This window comes from Panthera tigris, chromosome B1 (assembly GCF_018350195.1).
Source record: "Panthera tigris isolate Pti1 chromosome B1, P.tigris_Pti1_mat1.1, whole genome shotgun sequence".
In the NCBI taxonomy this organism is placed as follows: domain Eukaryota; kingdom Metazoa; phylum Chordata; class Mammalia; order Carnivora; family Felidae; genus Panthera; species Panthera tigris.
Genome location: NC_056663.1, coordinates 27259479 through 27274632, shown reverse-complemented (window position 1 = coordinate 27274632; position 15154 = coordinate 27259479). Strand labels below are relative to the sequence as shown.

At 43.9% G+C, this 15154-nt stretch overlaps 1 long non-coding RNA gene across 5 annotated transcripts in view; it reads left to right on the top strand.

Moving 5' to 3' along the window:
- Positions 1–10119: 10119 nt before the first annotated feature.
- LOC122237863 overlaps positions 10120–15154 on the top strand; it is a 66847-nt gene continuing 61812 nt past the window's right edge. For all 5 annotated transcript variants that reach the window (XR_006216560.1, XR_006216559.1, XR_006216562.1 and 2 more), the window contains exon 1: positions 10120–10355. This is a non-coding gene — a long non-coding RNA (uncharacterized LOC122237863). The remainder of the gene's footprint in view (positions 10356–15154) is intronic.

Here is a 15154-nt window from a genome sequence, read left to right as displayed (position 1 = left end):
GCAGGAGAATGGGCCAGCAGGGGGTATAACCGGTGAGAGGAGACCAGCTAACAGGCCAGGCAGGGCAGGAATGAGGGTACCATGCAGAAGAAGCGTTGTCGGCAGGACGTGAGGGTTCATTTGACTGGCGGGCAGGAGTTAGAAAGACATGGAGAGGGAGAGAGAGGATCCAGGTAGCTGCGGTGCCATTTATTGAGGGTGAGGAAGCTCTGAGACCCTTTTGGACTGGTTGACTTTGAGGCACTGTGGCACACGCAAGGGACCGTGTCAAGTAGGCAAATGACTAACAGGCCCTGAGCTCCTTCAGGTCATCTGGCTTCTCCCCACAAGGTTAAACCAGCAGCCCTGTTCGTTCAGCCCTCCTGTCAGCTCTCCGTGTTTCCCCCCGAGTGACAGGCTAACCATCGCTGAAAAACGCTCCAGGAGAAATGAATGAAAAGCAAATGGCCAGTGGTGGACTGGTAAATATTTATAAGTGCTTCTTCTTCCCGCTCCCAAGGAAGCCCCGACCGGGACCATTTGGTGAGTTCCGTGGTATAGCTCTTCGTGCTGTGGCCCAGGTCGGGATACTGAGGTGCCACCTCCGGATGTGGACTTGGGAAGTATGTGCAGATTCAGCTTCGGCAAGCCAGCGTGAGCCGATGGCAGCCCAGCGTTGCAGACACGCCAGCAAAACTGAAACCAATCAGTGAAGCCTTCAGGCAAGAGTCCAAACCACACTGGCCCATCAGGCCAACCCCAGGTGACTTCTCCTCTCCAAGACCTGGGTCTCACAAAAGTCCTAGAAAAACAATTCTGTTTGGTGCCTGGGAAGATCCGAGACCTTCTAGGGAGGTTGAGTGGAACCTTTAGACATCTGTTCTCTAAAACAGGGATCAGCACATCATAGCCCTTCGGCCAAACTGGGCCTACTTTTTAAGGTCTGCCAGCCACCGATGATTTTTACACTCTTAAATGATGGCATTTTAAATAGTTACATAAGTACCTGCATCATAGCCTTCATTTTATCTGTTGACACATAATCCCTGCAGCCTAAAATATTTACCATTTGACCTTTTAAGAAAAAGTTCACTGACTCTTGCTGTCCTGAAGGTCCTGAAGACACAGCCAATTCTGACCCCTAACATTTTTTAAGCAGCACGGTAGCCAGTGTTTTTCCCTCCCCACCCGGGCCATCTCCCACCTCCTGATTGGGCTACACCACCATGGAATTAGGAGACCCCCTTTAATCAGCCTCCCCTCTCTAGGGCACCCCCACTACTTGCTCCATCTGAGGCTAGCCCTGGAGTCTTCCAGAGCTGCTCCCACCATGCCTGCATTTGCCTGAAGTTCAAACCCAGGGCAGGAGCTTTGGATTCCCCTGGAGCTGGGCTGTGCAACCTGCAAATGCAGGGCTTAACTTCCCACGAGAAAAACCTTGATCTATGAGAGACAAAAGATAGAAGGGAGCCAACAAATAAACTTCTTCTTCCTTCCTCCTCCAGGGGACTATTCCGAACACGGTATTTCTGTGTCACCTGCCTTGATTCATCCCATGTGGCTGAGCAGCTAGCTGTATCCCTTATGAGCAGCTTCTCTACCTCACTTCTCTTTTCCCCAATTCTGGTTACCCTGGATTTGCACCTCTTAATAAAGTATTAGCACTGTAGCTGTGCATTAGGCTCTTTTTTTTTTTTTTTTTTTTTTTAGGAAACTGGCTAAACAAAACAAAACAAAACAAAAACAAACAAACAAAAAAAACCAGCCGATAAGGTATTATCTTTGACAATTCAACTCTGTCCCTAAACAACAGCAAAAACTAGGTCACCGTGCCATACCTCCTAAATAAGTTCAAATGGTTATACAATTTTTTTAAAAATAGGCATGAAAGGAACTTTTCAGAAAACTACAGAAGACCAAAGTATGATGTGATGGCATTTTTACAGTCATAAGATATATTCATTATAAAATAAAGACCTAAAATGTCAGGTATTAAAAAAAAAAAAAAAAGTAACAACCAGAAGAGAAAGAGCAGAGGCAGTGAGCAAAGCAAAGGAAAGACTAATCCCGGAAAATGCCTCAGGGGAAAACAAGAAACTATTAAGACTCAGGTACTTAGGCTGTAATCTGACCTCAAAGGTGAGGCCCAAGCACACAGCCAGAATGGATCTTACTTCTTTATCGGCCAGGGAGAAGGAAGAAGAGGCTTTATCTGGGAAAGAAAGGAAAGGAAAATGGAAACCCAGAGCGAGAAAGAGAAACTAACTACAGAGATGCGGTGAATGCGTTAAGGGATATCAATCAGGTGGGTTGCAGCTGATGTGACTGAACTTATGTCTCTGTAACTTCCAACACTGTTTTGTCCTAATGGTCCCTCCTGTCAGGACAGCTTTGCCTTCTACATAGATCTGTGCTGTGCTAAGAGACATTACCTAAGAACATCACACTTTGTGGGTGAAAGGAGTGGATCTCCAGCAACAGATTCTTGAGGGTGGGAGGGGCCTCTGAGCCCATTTGATTTATCCTTTTCCATATTCTTTAGCCTTTTTCATGAAACCCTATCAAGCATTTATTGTTTTCCATGGCCCTAGATAAAGGTCTTAGAACTCAATTCGTGCTCCACATCCAAGAGCATCTCTAAACTAGGTGTATGGACAACAATGGATCAGTATCCAACGTCATGCCTGGCACCATGGACACCTAATAAATATTGTTCAGGAAATGACTGAGCACATGGCCAGTCCTTGAATGCCCATTTGTCCTTTTCCAGAGCGGGAAGCCCAGAATGCACTGTTTTTGTATACCCAAGCCAAATGGATTTCAATGCCCTTTCCAGAGAATCAAATGATTTCTTCCTTTGAGAAAAGAGTGAGGAGCAGGCTCACGTATTCACCTCACTCTACCACATGACTTAAAACTCTGCCATTTGGGCTAAGAAGTTGGAAAATATCTAAGAGACAAGATTCCTTGGCTGCCTCTTTGCCAAGATAACCACTTGATGGGTCTCAAGAATTAAGTGAAATAAGGGTTGCAGAGCATTTAGCACAATGTCTGGCACACAGCAAAGGCTAAATAAATGTTAACTGCAGAGGTAGGTTTGACTTACTGTTGTTGCTGTGGTTGTGACTTAACTTGTTAACTATTCCAGCGCAATAGTGAAAGCAGCCTTCGCACGCCTGACTTTTAATGAGTTCCATCTAAATGAAAAGTCTTATACTAATCCTCTATCCAGACCTGGAGAGGCTTTCCTGAGATGATTTCCAAACACAACCACACAACTTAAGCTTTTTAAAATGTGGAGGATTTAGGAGAGCTTTCTATGCAACAGAAGGAATTTACAATTTTACAAGAAGAAACAAACACGCAAACAGACAGACACCTTCCCTGAGCTCAGTACAGGGTTGAATTTTCCTAGAGAACAGTAAACATTTGGCCATGAATGATCTGCACACCTAGAATTCAGGAAAGAAGTACACCGCACTGAGCCCAAAGCCCCCTCCTCCTGCAGTGTGCGTGGCCCTCTCAAAGAGGGTCGAAACTTAACCACTGTTCTCACGGACACTCATGACCCCCACGTGCCCAAACTCCCTTCATCCAGATTGCTCCTGGCTTCAAAGAATATTCTAAAACCCCGCAGGGAGAGACCAGGTAAGGCCCTGACCCATTGGTCATATTTAAACAGTGTAGCCATGTACTGGCTAAGTTTATGGCATTTGAAAATCAGAATAAAGTATTGAATTTCCTGGGTACCTGGGTGGCTCAGTCAGTTAAGCATCCAGCTTCGGCTCAGGTCATGATCTCACCGCTTGTGGGTTCAAGCCCCACGTCGGGCTCTGTGCTGACAGCTTGGAGCCTAGAGCCTGCTTCGGATTCTGTGTCTGGTTCTCTGCCCCTCCCCCACTCACACTCTGTCTCTGTCTCTCTCTCTTTTTCTCTCTCTCAAAAATAAATAAACATTTAAGACTTTTTAAAAATTAATTAATTAAGGAAACAGGTTGGATCTTGGGGTGCCTGGATGGCTCAGTCGTTTAAGCGTCCAACTTCGGCTCAGGTCATGATCTTACGGTTCGTGGGTTCGAGCCCCACGTCGGGCTCTGCGCCGACAGCCTGGAGCATACTTGGGATTCTCTTCCTCTCTCTCTCCGTCCCTCCCCTGCTCATGCCCTCTCTCCCTCCCTCTCAAATAAATAAACATTTTTTTTTTTTTTAAAGGAAACAGACTGGATGTCTCTAAGGACCTTTCCAGACCAGCGACATTCCAACACTGAATGAAGAGTGCCTCAGGCTCTGGTGAAGACCCAGAATGAGAGAAGGTACTTGCCTCTGGTGCCTGATCTAGGCTAAGACAGCAGCACCTGGAAGAGACCAATATAAGGGGAGACAATGAAATATGCAGGAATGGTGACACCATGACAGTTTCTGTGATATTCATGGATTTTAAGTCAATACTAAGAGAGCTTCTGGAAGAGTAAGTGCATCCATTTAGTCACCCTCAACTCATTTCACTAGAGATAAAAGAAAGGGGAGAGGAGATACTAAAATTTTACTCCATCCTTTTCTAGAAATGTCCTAACTGTCCAGATGAGATCTGGGAGAGAAAGTTAATCTGGAGCCATGTTTGACTAGTCAGATAGGCTCACAGGCTTGGGATCTTCTGAGCAGGGGAGACCGTCTTTCTGGTGCTGCCCCTGACCACTGCCCAGCTGAGTCCCCAGAAGTGTAACAGCTGTCCATCCTCCTTTCAGCCAAGTTCAGATACAGCTTCCGCCCCTTTTCATGAGCCATACCATGCACTTAGTCAGCAGGGGAGGGACAACAGCAGTCATATTTGAACCAGAAAGGAGGTGTTATGGACTGAATGTTCATGCCCTCCAAAAATTCCTGTGTTGAAACTTAATCTCCAACACGGTGGAACTTTGAGAGGTGATTAGGTTTAGATGAAGTCATGAGAGTGGGGTCTCCATGTTGGGATTAGTGCCCTTATAAGAAGAGATACCAGAGAAACCTCTGTCTCTGTCTCTGTCTCTGTCTCTGTCTCTCTCTCTCTCCATCATGTGTGGGCACAGCAAGGAGGCAGTCAACAGCAAATTAGGAAGAGAGCGCTCACCAAGAACCTAGCCACACTGGTACCCTCATCTTGGACTTCCCAGCCTCCAGAACTCGGAGAAGTGTCTGTTTATGGTATTTCATACGCCCCATCTATAGTATTGTGTTTTAGCAGCCAGAGCTGACTAAGACGGGGGAAACTGCTAAATAGAACAGGAGTGGGTCCAACAAACTTTGCAATACCCTTCAGGCCCTGGCAAAACAACAGCTGCCTTGTTCTTATCCAATCTAATCTTTCCGAATTTATGTTCCTTAATTCTCCTATGTGGCCTCAATACAGACAAAAGAAGTACGTGGCCTTTGCCAGATCAGGTGCCATCACCCTGCCAAGTCACAGGCCTCTCTCAAAAGCCAGTAGGCCCACGCTCCTCCAGGCAGCTACCCTATCACATACCTGGACGCGTGGGCCGCGGGCATTGGGTAGGTGAAAAGTAAGTCTGTCTGGGAAAGTGGAGCTTTCCTAATGGTCTAAAGAGGAGGCAATCTCTTTTCTGAGCAAGGAGTCACGTGGATTAGATGGACTCTGAGGTCCTTCCCCAGAATCTACACACAAGTTCTTGGATGCCCAGTGATGTCTGCTGTTCGGTGGCTTCAGGAGGCCACTTTTCCTACCGGATGCAAGCCCGGGTCAGAGCAAAGTGGACAAAATATACTCACTGCTGGGGGTTCAACTGAGCTCCAGCTGAACTCTAAAGCACCTCCAACGGTGGGTGTAGAATTCAGCCACTTAGAACCTCATGAGCCCTCTTTAAAGAGCTTGTCATCCAAAATGCACGATAGGATGGGGTCATCTGGATCTACTGTAAAGTAATCCTGACCCGGAAGCAGGTAATATGCAAATGACTTGCCTGTTTCCAGAGCCAACTTTGAACAAATCCCATCAAAGTCGTGTTTCTGCCTGGCGCAGAGCCTGTGCTTTGGCCGCTTCGGAGGCTTTGGTGGTCCTGCCAGGCCGTTGGGTCACCAAGGCCAAGAGTGCTGGGGAGAGCTCGAGAGTTGTAAGTGGGCGAGCAGCTTCATGGAAGCAAATGACCTCTTCTGGAGGCCCAGTTTTCTTGAACAAAGAGAATTCGCCTCATGTAAATGAGCACTTAACTGAGAAGAGGGAACACGTTTCAAAATCTGTTGTTGTTACTGTGGAAAAACAGTCCTTTGCCAACACCACACAGGTGCTGCAGAGAACAGGGACAGGGCGTGGCCTTTCCTGTAGTTTTCTGGCGGAAGGAAAAATGATGCTAACATCTGGAAAATGGATGGGTGACTTCCACAAGTGAAAATCTGGCTGATTCCATCCTGTCGAGAAGGAGCAGATGATTATCTGCCCCTGCTGCCTTCCCTTGTGCTGACTTTTATGGTGGTGGCAATTTTTTTCTTTTTTTTTTTTTTGAGGGACAGAGAAGACAGAACTGGGATCTTAATATTTTCTGTTCCTCTCCAGCAGGCATTCAAGAGAGGTCACAGGGACCATTGCATTTGGGGAGGAATTTGAGAAGGGCGGGACAACAATGTGAAGAAAAGGCAGTCACATCACACATAGAAGATGCAGACAGTTCTGAGAACGCAAGTGAATTGAGTGACTCCAGCTGTGCCCAGACAAAGGGACAGGAGACAAAGTGTTAGCATGGATCAGTGAATGCCACAGGCTAGCAATGAAAGAGAGGGGCATCAGCTTTTCCTATCTGGGCAATGACAGGCATGATCTGGTTCCCTTATCTAATATCAAAATGTTCATGCTGATACCCTGCCCGGAACACGCAGACATCTGTACAACACGCTTCATTTTGTAAATGGTGCAACAAGGAATGGAGTCCACGAATTACTCACTCGAGAGAACCCAGTAGACACTCAGTGGCAGAGCCAGTACAGGTCCCTAAATGTCCTAGATGGTGGGATAGGAATTTGAATCATCTTCTTGGAACAGTTGAGGTTTCCTTAGATGTTAATGCATACTCACATGAACAAACGCCAATTAGAGTTGCCAGATAGTATACAGGAAACCTGGTATATTAGGATTTCAGATAAACAACAAATAATTTTTAGTGTATGTGCTAAGTACGGGACATACTAGAAAATCATTCGTTGTTTATTTGAAATTCAAAGTTACTTGGGCATCCTATAATTTTATTTGCCCAGTCTCACAACCCTAGTGTCAATGGCTTTTCCTCCCTGGTCACTGTGGTTATGCTGCTAGAAATGATCTCCTCTCCTTGCATCTATTTAAATCATGCCCATCCTGTAAGGCTTAGATCACACTTTGCCTGCTGCAGAAATCTTCTCCTGACTAGTCTCACTCATGCCATTGTCTCCTTTTTGTCAATACCTGTGCCATATTGTGATGGAACACGGGCCAGCCTGGCATGCACTGCTATGCCCTTCTCACCTTGCTTCGTAAGCCCTCACCGCGTCTCTCCATGGATGTTTCAAGCTCCGAGGGTCAAAATCATGTCTGATTCTCACTTTGTATCGTCTCTTGCATCTATGAGGGGACCAGGAAGGATAGTCAGTAATGGATGAAAAATTATTTGCTTTAGAGCACACGGAGAATTAGACAAAGAGAAGATTAGGATTATCATTATCATTTTCCCCCTAGTTTCTCCCGGGTATGAAAAAGGCAAAGGATAGAGGCGGAAGAGACTAGAATGCATGAAAAAATGATTTGCACATAAATTAAAGATAACATTTGCGTGTGGGATAAGAAGCCACAACAAAATTGTGCTGGTATGGTAAGAGCAGGTGCTATACTGACCTGTAGATTTGCTTCTATGGAAATTCTCCTCCCATCTAAAGTCTCTGCAAGTATTGTTTCATGCATTGAACATTAGAGCTGGAAAGACCTGAAAAATCATCTGGGTCAGACTATCATCGTACGGGAAGAGAAATTGAGACCCAGAGAGGAAAGTCACTTGTCCACAGTCATGTAGTGGGTTAATGACAGTCTCCTGGTCCCCAGACAAAGCTCTTTCAATTTGTCGAGCTGACCTTTCAGTCTCAGGGACAGCGTCTCATGCCAGGAGGCAGGTTTTCAGCTCTGCTTACATATGTATGTATGTATGTATGTATGTATTTAGAGTGCCAGCAGGGGAGAGGGGCAGAGGGAGAGGGAGAGAGAGAGAATCTTAAGCAGACTCACCATTCAGTGCAGAGCCTGACACAGGGCTTGATTCCACAACCCTGGGTCATGACCTGAGCCAATATCACGGGTTGGATGCTCAACCAACCCAGGTGCCCCTCAGTTCTGTTCATTTGAATAAAAAGACATCTGTTGTCTTTTTTTAATCTATAAAAGATATTTAATTTTATCAGGAAATCTAGAAGATATAGAAATACATAAAGAAAAAAGTTTAAGTCACCCAGTAACCAGAAAAACTACCGTGAACATATGCTGTATTTGCTGCCATGGCGTTTCCTATGCATAACAGACTATAAACTCCATGAAGGCAGGGATTTAATTACCCTTGTTTGGCTCATATCCTCAGCATCCAGCACAGTATCTGGCAGATAAAAGTCACTCCATCCATTCTTGTTGAATAAATGACTACATAAATATGTATATGTGCATATAATTATGTTTATGTGATTTCAAAAATTGAAGTCATGCCATTATAGTTCACTTAATGTTTTCTTCAGTTAAGATTATAGCATAAGATTGTCCCCTGGGTGCTTTAGTAGGTTAAGTGTCCAACTTCGGCTCAGGTCAGGTCAGGTTGGGTCACCTGGGTGGTTTAGTCAGTTAAGTGTCCAACTTCGGCTCAGGTCATGATCTCGTGGCTCATGAGTTCGAGCCCCACATCGGTCTTTGTGCTGACAGCTCAAAGCCTGGAGCCTGCTTTGGATTCTGTGTCTCCCTCTCTCTCTGCCTCTTCCCCGCTAGTGCTCTTTCTCTCTCTCTAAAAAATAAATAAACATTATAAATAAATTTTAAAAAAAGATTGTTCCCTGTCAATAAATATCCTCCTATAACAATATTTCTTTTATTTATTTATTTATTTATTTATTTATTTATGTTTTTATTTATTTTTGAGAGAGAGAGACAGAGTATGAGCAAGGGAGGGGCAGAGAGAGGGAGACACAGAATCCAAAGCAGGCTCCAGGCTCCGAGATGTCAACACAGAGCCCGATGTGGGGCTTGAACTCACGAACTGTGAGATCATGTCCCGAGCCGAAGTTGGACACTTAACCAACTGAGCCACCCAGGCGCCCCTAATAATATTTCTAATAGCTGTAAAATTCTTCTATCGTATGGCAGAACCATAATTTATTGACCATTCTCCAATCAGTGCATGTTATGGCCCTTTGCAAATTATTTTGAATTACAAATAGTACGATGATAAATATTTCTAGACATGAATCTCAGTAAGAATTGGTGCATGGGGAAATAGACGTTGTCTTCACCATTAGGTGAAGTTTGGGCAAAAAAGTATAGCGAGTGGCATGCCTGGGATCATCTTCTCGGCCGTGTGTGCCATTTTCACTCAGGTTCCCTCACAAATCACAAACCTCAGATTGGAGCTGCCAATCTCTGACAGAAGGCGTGAGATGGTCAATTTCCATGTTATCTCCCCACGTGGGTGAGATAAAGATGTCTGAACCAAACAGCATTTCATAGTTGAGTTCACCAGCCTTGTTCTTAGCCAAAGTGCACTTAAATCTAAATAAAAGAAGTGCCCTCCTCTCCCCAGCAAGCTCAAAACACATATTCCACTAGGAAATGACTTCAAATTCAAGAAAAATAATATAGATGACCCAAATCCCAAACTAAGTAACAGATTTCTTTTTCTAATGAAATCCATATACATGAGTCCCTGCTTGCCCATACTTGATAGAACATTCTTCACGATGTATATTACAGGTCCATTGACATTCAGCCATCTCTGAAGTCAAGCTGCCTTTTTAATTTTCCCTTTTCGCTGAAACAAAGAAAAACCAAAGCAGATCCTCCAATGGCCTGAAGCTTCTGTTCTGAGATGCCAAAGGGATCTTTGTGACATCATTTTATGTGCTGCTCTGGCCACTGAGATAAGGGAAGTGGTCAGGGAAGATGCAGGGGGTCCTTTCCCACCAATGTCACCTCCTTCTTCTCTCCTATGTCCCAACCCAGCTGAGTTCCTGGTCTGAGGAAAGGACATCCGATTCAAGGATGAGGCAGAGAGCTTTGGTAACCTTTCTACTGTAAAATGTTCTGGTGTCGGTATTCTGGGTGTGACTACAGACTGCATCTGTTTCAGGATCGTTCACGCCACTGTCCTGGAGGCCAAGCCATGGCCCGACAGGTAATGCCTCTCTCACGTAACCTTCCAGTCGGAATCCAACTAATGTTGAGGACTGTGGCCGTTTCTAGTCCCGCCTTATATCCTGTGGAAGATTCAGAGCTGACTAGACTCGTGCAGGCATTCCAACTGAAAGATAAAGAGATTGGACAAGAAGAACAAATATTCCTCATCTTATGAGCTGGTTCGAATTGACTAGTGGTGATTTCCTGCAGTACTATCTGAAGGATATCAGCCCTTGTCCAGAGCATAAAAGAAAAAAAAAGTTTCAGAGTCACAGAGTGATGGGCCCAGAAAGAAAACCTAGCACCGCTCAAAGCCCAGAACTGTGACCCTGAGGGTAGGCATTTCTTTGACTCATCTTGTAACCCCAGTGGCTGACACAGTGCCTGGCATGTGACGGACGTTGAGTACATGATTGAATGAAGAAACAAATTCTGAAAGTCTGACCGCAGGGCTTACATTAAGTTGTTACTGCTGGTACAAACAACAGGAAATTCTCTGCAAAGAGAGAACGTATGCCAACACTTCATAGAGATCAAAAGGAACCTAAAAGGAAAGACACCTCACCAGGGATTGCTAGGGAGGCAAAGGACAGAAAGAACAGTGGAGATGCTGTCTCCCTTTCACCTCATGCCCAGCCAACAATATGGCTGAGTGTGGTTAACAGGGAAAGGCCGTATCCCATACCCACTGGTGAAAACATTCCTGGAGCAGAACCATCTGGACTAAATAGGTTCCTACAAAACTGATGGTGTCATCGGCCTAACCTTCCGCTTCTCACCCACTTCTTCTATTCTAGTGGAAACCAACTCCATTTTAGAGAGCTAAAGCATTAGTTTTCTTAACAACCACCTCTGCAGTGAGAGCTTGAGTGTCTGACCCATTCTAGAAAGGGTTTCTCTTTAGTCAAAGTGTTTTGTCTACAGATGATCCCTTCAACCTTGGCCACCGACTTTTAACCCTGAGGAGATCATTCTAAGGATGCAGCCACTACAGGGAAGAGGGTAGAGGAGAAAAATGGGGAAAATACAGTCCCTGGTAATAATACTGTTGAATGATAGAAGTGACCTGGAATGCCCTAATGAAGAAATTTTTATTATGCATGATTTCAAAAGTGTATTATTTAAGCTACTTTCAGTTGGGTATTCTATTGCTTTCTGTTAAAAACATTCTGGGGCGCCTGGGTGGCTTGGTCGGTTAAGCGTCCGACTTCGGCTCAGGTCATGATCTCACGGTCCGTGAGTTCGAGCCCTGTGTCGGGCTCTGTGCCGACAGCTCAGAGCCTGGAGCCTGTTTCAGATTCTGTGTCTCCCTCTCTCTCTGCTCCTCCCCTGTTCATGCTCTGTCTCTCTCTGTCTCAAAAATAAATAAACGTTAAAAAAAATATTAAAAAATAAAAACAAAAAACAAACAAACAAACAAAAAAAACATTCTATTGGATGTACCGAAGTTTCATGGCCACAGGAGGGCTGTGACAGGTATGACTCTAAGATCCAATTCACCTTTTGGAGCTGGTACCAGATCTTTAACACAAGGGATGGAAGTTTTTCCCTAGAAGCCCAGGGCAGCCATTGATACGGCCCAAGATTGGCCGGAACAGTGAATGTCCGGTTGTGAATGACAAAGCCAGGTTGAGGAAAGAAATTATTCTAGAAAGGAATCAACCTTAGAAAATTGAGAAGAAATTGAAATTTGCATCCTTCCCTACTTTCTGCCCCCCTAGGAGATTTTTCTTGAGGCTATGAAAAAAAAAATCAAAGATCATCAAAGTAAAATAGATTACTTCTATTCTATTTATAGCTTATAGGTGGTAACGCCAACAGCACCATTCACATCCTTACTTTCTTTTCTAATTACTACTTTTCTATGTGAGGATTATAACACAGAGTGTCACCAGCAATTCCCCCAGGCAAAAAATGAAAACATTTCAGTGGAGAATAAAGATCCTTAAAAAAAAAAAAAGAAAAGAAAGGTAGTACAGTCACTCTGCAAAGGTGACTGATAGTAAAAAAGAAAGGAGGAGGGAACGGTGGAAGGAAGGCAGGAAGGAAGGAAGGAAAAAGGAAGGCAAGAGAGAGAATGGCAAGGAAGAAGGAAAGAAGGTAGAGAGAAAGAAAGATAGGGAAAGAATCTATTATTACAACAGATGTTCTAAATCCTTGAGTAAAGAAAGTGATGAAAAATAAATCTGATGCTCTGTCTAGTATTTGTGGTTCCCCAGGATGATTTCACCACTGAAAAGACTAGAACAATCCATTCGTAGGAGGCAGTGTGAGACAATGGAAAGAGCACAGACTTTGAAGAAAGGACACTTGGATCCCAGCTATGCTAATTGTTTGCAAAACTCAGGCCTGAGGTCAGCAAACTACAGCCCACAGGCTGGTCCCATGTTTTTGTAAATAAAAGTTTTTGTTTTTTTTTTTTTAACACAGTTGCAATCATTTGTCTATATATTGTCTATGTAGCTTTTGAGCTACAGTGGTAGAGCTGAATGGTTGTACAGAGGCCATATGAATGCAAACCTAAAACAGTTACTATTTTGCCCTTTAAGTAACATTTTGCCCACCTTTGCATTAAGCAATTGTCTAACCTCTTTAGCACTCAGTTTCTCCACGTGTAAAATAAAAGTAGGATTCAAAGCAGATTTGAGCTTACAGAAGAAACCATCAGTGAACTTGAACTTGAAGACAGATTCATAGAAATTTTCCAATCTGAAAAACAGAGAGAAGAAAAGATTAAAAAAAAAACATAGTCTCAGAAATCTGAGAGAAAACATCCAGAAAGACAACATACATGTAATGAGGGTTCCAGAAAAAGAGAGAGAAAAAAGCAGAAAAAACATTTGAAGAAATAATGATTGAAAAGTTCCCAAACTTGATTCTAAAAATATTAATCTACAGGGTTGCCTGGGGGCTCAATCAGTTAAACATCTGACTTCGTCTCAGGTCATGATATCATGGTTCGTGGGTTCAAGCCCTGCATCGGGCTCTGTGCTGACAACTCAGAGCCTGGAGCCTGCTTCAGATTCTGTGTCTCCGTCTCTCTCTCTCTGCCTCTCCCCCACTTGCACTCTGTATGTCTGTCTGTCTCTCAAAAATAAACGCTAAAAAAATTTTTAAATATTAACCTATAGATCCAAAGAGCCCAAAGAACCCCACATAGGATGATCATAAAGAAAGCCACACCCACATACACCACAAACTGCTAAAAATCAAAAAAGAAAAGAAAAGAAACAAAGAATAAAGTGATACATCGTGTGCAAGGGAACAATACAATTAATGTCTGACTTCACATCACACCGATAGAGGCCAGAAAGTAGTGAGACAACATATTTAAAGTGCAACAAATAAATAGCCTGTCCTTGCCAACCAAGAACTTTATATCCAGCAAAACTATTCTTCAAGAATATAAGCAAGATGAAGATATTTTGGGGTCAACAAAAGTTAAATGGATTTTTTCTCTCCTTGTCCTTCATGTTAAAAGAATATGACACTAAACTAACCTGAATCCACAGGAAGGAATGAATAGATTTTTTCTCTTAGGCTTTTTATAACAACACAAGACTGTATAAAGCAATACTTATAACACTGTTACTGCATTTATAATATATATAAATGTACAATATATGACAATAATAGCATAGGGTTGGGGTGGGGATGTAGTGAGACAAAGGTGCTCTACTTTGCCAGAATTAAGTCGGTATTTACCTAGAGTGTGGGGCCACCGTGAGAAAATAACTAAAAAAATTGCCTACAGAATCAACAGAGGCACTAAAATGGCACACCAAAAATGTTTAACATGAAAGACGATTATAAAGAAGGCACAAAAGATTAACAGGTGAGTTCATATATGTAAGAACATATATGACATATATGTTGGCAGATAGGACATGCCACGCAAGTGTGGTCATCAGTGTTCTCGTAGCTGTTGTCATTCAACTCTAGGAGCAAAACGAGCTCACCCAGGAAGCTTTCAGGCTGGTAAATCACCAGGTGTGGAGAGCTAGAAGGGAGCTAGCAAGCATCTGGAGAAAACAGTATCAATACAGAAGCAGGAGGCTGGCTCTCTTGACGACTTCAGAATTCTTAAGAAAATGTACGAATTGTTGGAAGATGGAAAGGGGTGGGGGGATATGGCGATGACAGGGGCACTTGACCTAGCATAAACCTCAAGGTCATGGACCCGAAAGATGCCTTGGCATTTTAGCCCAGAAAGAGGACTCCCGCAAAGGTATCACATTCCAAAGGGGCTCTTCGAAGGTTGTGTGAGTGACAAGAGCCAACTGAAGCTTGAGGCTGATGGTGTCAAGTTAATGAAAGACAAAGAAAAAGCAGAACCCCACCCACTGCTGCTCTGTAGGTGCCTTCCAAAGAAAGGCTCATTTATGGGCTCGACTATATGCTGAGACGTCTCACTGAATCTTGAAACCCAGGAAGACAGAAACTAAAGCCTCCCACTGAACAATGAAAGGAGTTGCACCTTGCTTGGGGATTCACAGCACTTAAGACAAGTCCTGTCTTTTTTCCCTGTTACTGTCTCCGTCAAATAGAAGATCTCTGATCTAAAATTGTAAATGTGAGAGAGCTGAGCCAGCAGACCGAAGGGGCTATAAGGAGGTACTGGGTTGCCCTGCATGGGCACAGCCTCCTCACCCTGGGGAAGTCTCCCCAAGTGCGGACAGAACAGATGCATTTATTTCTTACAGCTGCTGTAACGACACACCACAAACTGGGTGGCTCTTAACTGCAGCACTTCAACCAAGGATGGCCTCGTCTTAACTGCCAAGACCCTATTTCCAA